This window comes from Urocitellus parryii, chromosome Y (assembly GCF_045843805.1).
Source record: "Urocitellus parryii isolate mUroPar1 chromosome Y, mUroPar1.hap1, whole genome shotgun sequence".
In the NCBI taxonomy this organism is placed as follows: domain Eukaryota; kingdom Metazoa; phylum Chordata; class Mammalia; order Rodentia; family Sciuridae; genus Urocitellus; species Urocitellus parryii.
The window spans coordinates 65,596,080-65,605,352 of record NC_135548.1 but is presented as its reverse complement, the minus strand read 5'-3'; positions in this window follow the sequence as shown (position 1 = coordinate 65,605,352).

The following is a 9,273-nucleotide window of genomic DNA, read 5'->3' as shown; positions in this document are numbered from 1 at the left end:
AACATGCTCAGACCTTCAGCTGGGTCCTAGGCTGCTGCAACCAACGTCTGTTAGCTGGGTGGCCGACAACAGAGGAAGTGTCTTCCGTTGAGCTCCAGAGGCTCAACACAGTAGGTGTTGGGCTGTCCCAGTGCCATAACCCCTCCCAGGTTTCAAGGGGACTGTCTCCCCAACTCTCCCAGCCCTTGCCCACTCTCCTATTGCTGCCCACGATCTGTGGTTCCCATATGGGCATCCCGCCCTGGCTCCAACCTCACATATCCGGTATCCCCCAGTCTCCCTGGTATCTGGGTCCAGACTCTCCTCTTCCTACAAGAATATCAGATATTGGATTTGGTCCCAGTTGATGCTGTGTTCCATCATGTGAGCTCTTAGCTTCATCACTGTGCAAAGACTCTTCCCACACAAGTTCGCACGACTTTTGGCTGGCTAAGAATTTTCAGGCGACACTTTTCTAATGAGTACACTTTCCTTCCTTCCGATCTCCCACCAGTGAGCATTCCTCGCACCCTTGTCCTAGTTCCTTTATGGCAGTTTCCCTCCTTATGGCTGAGAGGACCTAGTGACCCCTGAATTCACACGTTCTCCTTAATCACCAACACACTGCAGAATTCTCCAGGGGGCCATATATGCTCCTGGAAGTTGGTGTTGGAAATAGTTCTCCATCCATTAATCACTCCCTCACTCACTAATGTCCTTGTGTCCTTGAGAAAGGCTCTCCCTTTCCTGGTTTTCCTGAATAGAAATCCTCTTGCCTCTTGGGTGAATAGGGTTATGGGTTGTGCAGAGGGTGTTGGTCCACTGAGCATCTTAGAGACTGTCCTTTATGGAGCCTAATGATCCTCACTGGGGAATGAGGCCAGGGTCCTAACTGTGGTTAGTTAGAGAGGGAAAGAAGGACAAGGGAAACTCAGATGTCCCTTCATGGCCCCTGGAGTTAGAGGACTTACCCCTTTGCACCTGGGATCAGGAGACCTCATTTCCTCGAGGACACGCACACTCACACGTTAATCTTGAGTGTGGGTTCCTTTCTGGGGTCCAGGGCTGTTGTTAGCCACCAGGAATGACAGTGCTCTCCATGCTGAGTGGAGCCATTTTTGCCAGGAAAGAGAGCCCATGGTCACGCCTTGTGCAAAGCATCCCACGCCAGGGGCTCCCATGCCTACATTCCTGTCCTGAAAGGAAGCCACTCAGAGGCAAGGTGGGTCCAACCACCTCCCATGTGTTCACTCATCACTGTGTTCCAGCAGTCACCCCAGTGAACAGTCCTGATGGGATTGGATGTGGCTCAGAATGTCACCCTCATGAGCTCTACCCTGCCACAGCTGCAGTTCTGCAGTGGGAGAAACTCAAAACCTCAAAACACATGCACATGAAAGAAAAGAGCAAGAGCCAGAGCCCAAACAGGCCAGGTGTGGCAAAGACAGCTGGAGTGCCTAGGTTGGGACTCAGAATTATGTCAGTGGGGTGGCATTGCTGCTGGCACCAGCATGATAACCGAGAGCCAGCCCTGCTCATTTTGGGGAGCAGTGTGTTGGGGAAGGCAGCAGAAATTGAGAGGCAGGATTGAGTTTGGCCCTAGGAGGAGGTTGGGTAAGAGGCCAGTGTGGGTTGGAGAGCCTGGGCAGATAGACAGAGGCCAGGGCACACCCCAAAGCCTGGAGACTGCACTTGATGTCCAGGGTTGTGAAACACCACTTCCCCTCTTACTCACAACTGAGAGCAAGGGGCATTGATGAGTTCAGTTTGTGTGCGGCTGCATCCAAGGTGGCTCGGCTAGGAACCTCTGTTTCCTTGACTCAGGAGGCTGGGAGTCCAGGCTCCACTGAGGCTCGGCTGGGAGGATCGGAGTCTGAGTTTATGCCTGTGTTCCCTGTAGGATCCATGTTGGCTGAGCCTCAGTGTTTTTGTAATGAGAGGATGGGTGACCGTCATGTCTTTATCACAGGACACACTTGCTAAATGGATTTGTTTGCTCTGAGGAGGAAAGAGAGAGGGGGGAGTGGTGCTGGAGACAGGGATGCAGACAGGGGTCATGGACTTGGCATAACTCAGTCTTGGAGGTGATATCCCATCACCTGTACCCACTTCAATTCCCATGAATCCAGAGGCTGAGCCCCCTTGAGGTGAGGGGTGAACCGGTTCTGGGCAGCAGGATGCTGTGGTACCTCGGAGTCTCTGTGAGACCCCAACACTAGACACACTTGGCCCTTTTGAAATCTTAGGAGAAGCCTTGGGAAGTTGTATGGCAGAGGGGAGCAGCCTCTGCATCTCAGTCCCCTCCAACTTGCCATGGTGTAGAGAGGGAACTGCAGCCACGATGGGACGGACATTGGCCATGTCCCTGTGTGGGACACAGGCCTGATGGAGTTAGGGTGCATTCTTTGTCTCTCCCTTTCTTGTGATTATCCCATCTCTACATTTGTGCTTTAGCCACCTGTGAGTCCCATCTCTGGTTTCAGAGAGAACAGAGGGTGTTATGGGCCAATAGACACAATAAACCCTAGAGATTAGATGCTACCCTACTTTCCAGAAAAGACTGGGCACACCATGAGTTGCACAATGATGGGACCAGGGTCCAAAAGCTGCTGAGAGGGAAGGACTGGTTGTGAATGCATTTTTGAAGGCTCCAAGCTGGAACTCTAGTGGCACCAAGCAGGGCAGATGCTGGTGGGGATGTTTGGGTAGTTGTTGGTGAACACCTGCGCACCTGAGATGGGTAGGCATGGAGGAGAAATCGGCAGCCCATAGGGCTGTTGAAAGTGGTCTTATGTGAAAAGAGGCTCAGGTATGGGCACAGGAAATGACATCATTGCCTTGACAATGGATCAAACAGAACATGGAACCCTGGTATCCAGGCACCCACTTCACTGACCAAGCCATCCGAGCTCACTTGGTTGGAGCCACTGGAGGGAGAAGGATGTTCTCCTGTGGTTGCAGACAATGCCGAGCCTCAGGCTCCCAGGAATCTCAGGGGGGCCAACTAGCCCTTTTGTGGATACACTGGGTGAGGCTTCATCTTAGACGCCAGAGCCTCTGGCGATTGTCGCAGAGGAGCTCAAGAGTAACAGTGAGTAGCACAGGGCAGGTGAGCCCAGCAGGCCCTCTAGTCTGATCCCTGATGAATGGCCCAGGACTCCTATTCTGACTCTGTGTGTGTGTGTGTGTGTGTGTGTGTGTGTGTGTGTGTGTGTGTTTGTACTGATGGGAACTGTCCCATTGTGCTTTGACTCTAGTGTATTGGCACAAGTCATTTTTCTGTTTGTCACCATTTCCATTTTGAACCCACCATTCTTGGTCCCAACCCAGGGTGAAAATGATCAGAACACGGAGGAGCCCTTCAGGGTTCAGAGCCTTGAACCTTACAGGCAGGACCAGCTTAGGAATGAGCTCCTGCCTGTCATTTGTGGGAGGAACCTACATTTCAGCAGCAACATGGGGTTAATCTCCTGGGATTTCATCCCCACCCAGCAGGTGCTGGATCTCTTGTTCCCAAAACAGCCACCTTCTTCAGTCTTTACTCCTGGTGCCACTCCACATCCTCCAAGGGGACAAGAACCTCAGGTTCTGGATGGATGTTGTAGAATGCCCACAGAGCCAACTGCCAGGCTGGGTGGGGTGCAGTTGCTGGGCTTTGCTGATGTTGTCATCCCCCACAGTTCTTGGAACCTTCTGTGGCAGTGGCATCCAGGACCCCAGCAGCTGTGAGTAGCAGCTCCTCACTGCTTCACTCCAGCGAGCAGGTGGAAGACAGCCGCGTTGTTCACGTCCTCCTAGAGGGACAGAGCCTGAGGGAGACAAAGCGCATCCCAGTAAGCCCGACAGCAGGGCTGCCTCCTGGGTGTCCACACAGTGGAAGGCAGGAGACACAGCCAACCCCAGGGCTATGGTGGGAAATAAAGAAGAGAGAGGTCCGTTTTAAGGGCTTGACCTGAGGAGGGAGAGCATCAGCATGCCCAGCTTCAGTGGTGAGTGGGCCTGTGTATTGTGGGTTTTGCAGGCCAGAAGTGCAGACGGAAGTGCTGTGGACAGATGAAGGCAGAGATATGTCCAGGGTGCAGGCTGCAGTGCCTAGAACTTGGTATTCTCAATGAGTGAAGTTGGAGCAGAGGAGGTGGCAGTGACTTGTCACATGTGTAGGAGGGGATGTGTTCCTGGTGGCAGGGAAGAGATCCTCCTTAGCATGACTAGGTGTAGGAATTTGGGGTCGGGATCACCTGGGGGGTCATGCCAAAGCTTCGGAATGTTAGGCTTTGCATGTATGTAAATACGGAGCTAAAGGGGTTCTTGGCAGAATTTCTATGGATGTGCAGTAGACACGCTAATGCTGCAGGTGTCCAGCTGCAGAGGAGACATGTTCAGTGACTGCCAGTGCTGAGTCAAGTACATCATTATAACCAGACCCGCACTGAGCTTCCAGAGGCCAGGGCCTCTCAAAGCTATCATGAAGCACTCAAGTGCACACTCTTGTATCTGAGTCTGTTTTGTGTCGTGGCAGTCAGGACCCAAATTTTCAGTGCATCTGCCTCTTCCACCCACAAAAGCAGCCTGCATCCCAGATCACACTTGGTGCACAGATCCCTGGCCCATTGCTCTCATCTCAGTGAGATGAGAGTGTGTCTGTGCATAGGCAGTTTGGTCCTTTGACATGAGTGGAATGTGGCTCCCCAGGGGGAGGGGAGATGGCAGGTACAGGCAGATATTTGTACCAGGATTGTTCTAGTAGCACATTGCAAGAACCCAGGTGGTATATGGAGGACACACTCAGGTAGCAGGATAACAAGATTGTGCCCTTGTATATGTAGCTGAGATTTCTCCTGAATGTTTGACCACAGTCTTCTGGGTAGCTCTTCTAAAAGCCATTCTCTGATGACATTTGTCCCACCCTGATCCAGGTGACCTTTCAGGAGACGGTGACAAGCCTCATCCGCAGGGCCTTGGACCAAAATTTGTTGCAGCATGAGGATGTGGACAACTTTGAGCTGCTGTATATGATGTCTGAGGATGAGAGTAAGTAGGACAATCAGACAGTGGGGAGACATGATCCACAGTGGGCTCAGGATAACTGACAGCCAAGAGAAAGTGGGCCTTGGCCCCAAAATACCAAAGTGTGATGGGCCTGGCGGAGACTCTCAGGGGTTGTGGGTGTTTTGTGGTATAATCCTTGAGTGCCACCTAACAATTCTCTCCACTTCGCTCTGCAGAAATCAAGGTCTCTGACCACTCACTCGTGTGTCTGTCCATGAATCTGGGAATACAATCTTTCATCGTGAGGAAACGCCCCCAGGTCAAGGGAAAGGAGGTAAACACCTACCTTATTCAAGCTGTGCATGTGCTGCCATTCCACTCCGACCTGAGGAAATAAGAAGCCTCAGCACCTGGACATATTTGCTGGAAGCCCATAGAGCCAACTGACAGTCTGGGGTGGCTTTCTGTTTCTGGGTTTGCTGATGTTCCATCCCCCACAGTTCTCAGAATCAACCTGCAAGTCCTCCAGGCCGCTTTCCCACAAGCAGGTGGGAGACACCTTCTTAATTCCTGTCCACTTAGAAACACAAAGTCCAGAGATGGCCAAGAGTGTTCTGGTAAGCCTGGGAGCAGGGGTGTCCCGTGGTGCTTACACCTGGGTGGGGAGCAGACACTGGTCCAATACCATGGACTACTCATGCCCTCTTGAATTTGGAGCTTCTGGATGATCAGGAGGATAGATGGGAATCAAGAAGGGAGAGGTCAGTGTGAAGGGCTGGAGCTGAGATGAGCGAGTGCAGCAGCTTGTCCACTGCCATGTCTGAGGGAGTCTGTGTGTCAGGTGGCAGCATGCAGTCCAGAAGGGCAGGGACAGGTATGGGTGACAGATGAGAATAGGACAGGAACTAGGTTGCAGGTTCCCTTGTATGGGATGCTGACGTCTATGGAGGAGGACAGCAGTGTGAGGTTCTCCATGTTCCTTGAACAAGGAGCTGAGAGAGTCTCTCTGCAGAGTCGATATGGATGTGGAGCAAGCACACTAAATGTCCAGGTAACCCAATGACCACCCTTTCCGGATGAGGTGCCCTCCTATATCCCAGCCAGCACTGAGCCTCTGGAGGCCAGGAGCTCTCGTGGCTATCTTTCAGCTCTCCTGTGTGTGGTCATGTTCCTGGGTCTGTTTTTGGCCCTGGCAATCCAGACCAAAGCCTCTAGGTTTTGTGCCTAGGCCATTCCCAATGCCGCCTGCATCCTCGGGCAGACCTGGGATCTTGGAGGCTATTGTCCCATTCCTCCCAACTTGTGGGATGAGATTGCATCTGTATGCAGGTAGTGGGGTCCTTTCACTCCGAGAGGAGTGCAGCTCCACAAAGAGCAATGGCAGGCCCAGGAAGTCCTATGTACAAGGATTGGGCTAGTAGCCTGTGGGAAGAGCCCACACGATGAGCAGGAGGTCAGCCTCGGGTAGTAGGGTCATGGATGTTGCCCTTGTATTTAGAGTGGAGGTGCCTCCAGAATGCCCCTGCCCACTGTCCTTGAGTAGTCACTTCAAGGCCCATTTCCTGAAGGCCTGTCTCCCATGCTGCTCCAGGTGACCTGCCACGATAGGGCTCCTGTCGTCATCCGCAGCGCCCTCGACCTACACTTCCTTACTGAGGAGAATCCAGAGGATTATGAGCTGGGCCAAATCATCTCTCGCCGTCAGAGTAAGTGAGACAATCAGATAGCAGAGAGCAAGGGTCAGGATGTGGACTCAGGTCAACTCTTAGCAACAAAGAGTAGTCTCTGACCCCCAAGAACACTCCAACAGGTGTGTTGGGTTCGTGCACAAAGCCAACTGCACTTCTGCTGGTGGAAGGTCTTGAGGTCCAATGGTATACCCCGGTGGATATTGCGGCTCCCCACCAGGTGCCCTCCCCTGGACATGAACAGGCATCCAAAGCTGACATCTTTGAGGAGTGAGGAGGAAAGCCTCTCTCCAGGAGCAGTATGTTTTCATGGTCTGGGATAGGAGTGGTTTCAAAGGAACATGGGAATGCATGGGCTAAAGAGGGAACTGGCATTTTGTGGACTGAAGCAGTACTATTGAAAGCCTTCTGTGTGACCAAAAAACCACTGCCTGGGCAGAGCATTGCCAGGATTCTAGCAAGCAGTAACAGGATGAAATTGGGAAGAAAACACAGCCTGGGAGACAGCCTGAATCATCTGTTTTTGCATAAATTCCATGGTCTTACGCACCTGAGTCCACTAGGCAAGGAGTGATCACAATAGCCAGGTTGTGATCCCTAACTAAAGTCAGATGAGGGCTTCCTGAGCACGTAGCCACAGAGCTCATCTGATAATAATGCCAGCGCTTTTTCGTTGGTTGGTTGGTTGGTTTTTGTGAGCCAAACACCACAGCAGCCATTATCCCAGCCTATGTACCCTGAAGACCACCATCCCTATGAGTTCTAGGATCACTTGTCTCCTATCTTAACCTACTGTTAGGTTAGTAGAGTCTATGGAAGAGGAAGTCTGTCTGGGGCCTTGGTAGCCTAAGAAATTCATAGCAGAGATCTCCACATCCAACCCAGAAGGGATGGAGAACAGGCTCTAGGTTAGAGGAGGGCGACAGGAAACACATGTTCAGAGGAAGGAGAAGCGGCTGTTGTATTCCCCCACTCGGGGTCATGGCACCACTGGGCCATACACCATGTTGGAGGGAAGCAGTCCCTTTGCTGGTCTTTGGAACCATTGTTCTCAGTAGGGCAGTATTTGGAATGTGGCCTCCATTCTCAGAAGCCTGGTGCACATGGAGGCGGGCTCCACCAATGCAGAAGCATGGCTCTAACGTGGTATCCGTGCTGGTCAGCCTGTCCTCACTGTGGCCATACTTGAGGAAAATAACTCAGAGGAGGAATCCTAGGCCTTTTTTCTCTGGGTTTCATAGCTTTCTCTTTGGTTGTGCACTGAGGCTGTCCATAAAGCTCTAGTGTGTGGCAGTGGAGAGCTCCTCAGCCCTTGCCACAAAGGCATAGACTGGGAGAGAGAGAACGAGGCTGGCAGAGAGGGAGAGAGAGAAAGATGGAGAGGGAGGACCTCTCCTTGGAGAATGAGGATTCAGTGGAGCCAACAGGAACAAGGTACTGTTGCCCAGGGCACAACCCTGTTTAGGTCTTACTCCAACCATGCTCAACCTTTCTTCCAGTCCCTCCCACCCCCCAGTAGTGTATTCATCTTGAATGAGAATTTCATGTTGACATCAGAGCACTCACCATCCAATGCTTCCCTCCAAACCCACCTATGAAGATGGCTCATGTGGGGACTGAATCTTCGGCACAGGAGCCTTTTGTGGGAGATTTCAGATGCAAACCCTAGTGGTGTGCTTTGGCAGATGCAAGAGGACCTGAGATATTCTGGAGTCCAAAGCCTTCAGTAGGAACAGACATTAGGTCTGTTGAAGTGCTCTGCCTAGTTCTTCCTCAGGGAGGACTGTGGAGGCTGTCTTTGTTGGTATTGGTGCTGAATTGGAGAGCTCTCAGGTGTGTGGCTCTGGCCTTTTCTGGCACAGGCTCTCAGATGTTGGCGTGTCCTAGGGAGCACCTCCTGAGTGCCACCTTCTTTTTGTACACCCCTCTCTCCCCAGAGCTGAGGATTCCAGCAGAGTTCAACGTATTTTATGCCAAGAATCCTCACAAAAAAATCCAACTTTGTGCTGAGGAAAAGGAGCCTCTCCCAAAAGAATGATGGGTGGATCGAGCCTCAACCTCCCTCTCGTCCTGCAAAGAAGGCTCCTGCCTTCCTGAGGATGCTTGCAAAACCATTCTGTTGCTGTGTGCCTGGGCGGGGCTGAGGCAGCCCAGGAATATTTACATTGATTACTATTTTCTTCAAAGTTTGAATCTATAGTTTGCCATTGTCCTTGACCTTGTTTAGTAACACAGTTGTTACTCTATCCTGTATTTGTTGTTTCCATTAATATATTATTATTATTTTAAAATATATATGTTTTTGTTACCTGATCTACTGTGATGATTTGAGTATACTAAATGTAGCAGTGATTCCTAAAGGACACATCCAAACCAACAGGAAGGAATGTTTCATTCTATCAGCAAGAACTTTGGTTTTTAGGAGTTTGGCAGATGGCATTATCTGAGTCAGTTTTCCAATGGGGGCAATGAAGTATCAGCTATGATGGTACAAACACAAACAAAGACACACAAACACACACAAGAGCATACACACTCACTGAGAGATAGATAGACAGATGGAGTTGTTCTCTGCTGAAATACTTTGGAGACATGGTTCTGATTTCTCCCCTTTTGG